Source organism: Sciurus carolinensis, chromosome 11 (genome assembly GCF_902686445.1).
Source record: "Sciurus carolinensis chromosome 11, mSciCar1.2, whole genome shotgun sequence".
NCBI classification, from domain to species: domain Eukaryota; kingdom Metazoa; phylum Chordata; class Mammalia; order Rodentia; family Sciuridae; genus Sciurus; species Sciurus carolinensis.
Window position 1 is genome coordinate 21310942 of NC_062223.1, and position 1833 is coordinate 21312774.

Sequence of the window (1833 nt, forward strand, 5' to 3'; positions counted from 1 at the left end):
TAAACATTTTGCAATAAATTACGATAAATATTGATTTTGATACCAGTCATTGAAGTGTTTAAAACTTAAAATGAAAAGTTTTTCTTATACACAGAAAAGGAAACTAACACAAACACACATGGATACTTAAAAGTTTATTAAAATATACAAGATAATAATAACAATAATAACAAAATCTCAAGTCCTTTTCCATATAATTATATAATTTTTCATTCCCGTAATGCATACCATTCTACCTGCTGTTTGGACCTGAAGACTTTAAACACACATTACTTTACTCCAGCATTTACTGATTTATCATGTTTGCAATTCATTTCTTTTCATCAAGTAAAGCAATGTATTTTGCCATTTTGTTCACTTACATATTTATAGTATTGAGATATTTGACTAGAACTAAGAAGATCATTCTTTAAATATAACATTTTTCTGCATTCTACACATTCTTAAAGAATACAGTGCAGGTATTTGTGTGATTTGTGTGGCTCAAATTGTATGCAACTTTTAAGGAAAAATATTCCATCTCTTTTTCCATGTCCTCTCTAGAGCATGCTTTACATCTTTGTTCCTCAAACTGTAGATCAAGGGATTCAACATGGGGATGACAAGGGTATGGAAGCCACTTTATCAGTGTCCAAGGAGTGACTGGACTTGGGCTGCACATACATAAATATCAAAGTCCCATAGAACACAGTGACCACAGTCAGGTGGGATCCGCAGGTGGAGAAAGCCTTGCGCCTGCCCTCAGCTGACTTCATCCTGACGATGGCTATGAGGATGAGCAGGTAGGACACCAGGATAATCAGAAGAGAGGAAAGCAGATGAAAAGCTGCCAAGATCAGAATTATCACTTCAATTTCATGTGTGTTTGAGCAGAGCAAAGATAACAAGGGGAGACTGTCACAGTAGAAATGACAATGACATTGTAGCCACAGAAGGGCAAAGTAAAAATCTTTATAGTGATTAGAAGAGAGAAAAAAGTACTGTAGAGATAGGGCATTGCCACCAACAACCAACACACCCTCTGAGACATGATGACAGTGTAGAGAAGAGGGTTACAGATGGCCATGTAGTGGTCATAGGCAGAGAGAATAAAAAGTTCACAAGAAATGAACAAAAGAAAGAAAGCTAGTTGTGTAGCACAAAAATAATAGGAGACTGCATTTTGATCCACCACAAAATTGACCAACATTTTGGGGCCTACAGCTGTAGACCTTGGTTAAGGTCACTGAGAGTCAGGTGTCTCAGGAAAAAGTACATGGGTGTTTGCAGACTGTGGTCCACCTAGGTGAGGATGACCATGCCCAAATTTCCCACCAGTGTGCTCATGTAGATGATGAGGAAGAGTCCAAACAGTGGAGCCTGCAGCACAGGATGTGAGGTGATCCCCTTCAGAATGAATTCACACACCACTGTGACATGTTTTTCCATTCAGTTGTATTTAAAAGCCTATTCTGGAAAGACATAGTAACAAAGTCAATAGATTTACTGCATGGGGAACATATATTATGCAAGGCTAGTATAAACAAGATACATTCAAACTTTCAAATTTAGAATATTTAAAATTAAATTCTTTTCACAAACAAAAATATAAAAATGAGAGATAAACCTAGTACAGTTACTCTTATCTTGGGTGATTTGATTTACCAGAGTATTTTTCCAATTTAGAGGTATTTTCATTGTGATAATTGAGAGGTGAATTGCTGTTATCATTTAATTTGTAGAAGTCAGTTAAGTTCCTAACCAACCTACTATATACCATATTCAGTTCCTTTCAATAAGTGTATCATAAAATTTTTGCAAGGTTGAGAAATCCAATAAATCAATAGGCAAGCA

General features: G+C 35.9%; 1 pseudogene; it reads right to left on the reverse strand.

Moving 5' to 3' along the window:
* Positions 1-501: 501 nt before the first annotated feature.
* Positions 502-1428, reverse strand: LOC124959158 (olfactory receptor 8K3-like; annotated as a pseudogene).
* Positions 1429-1833: the final 405 nt, after the last annotated feature.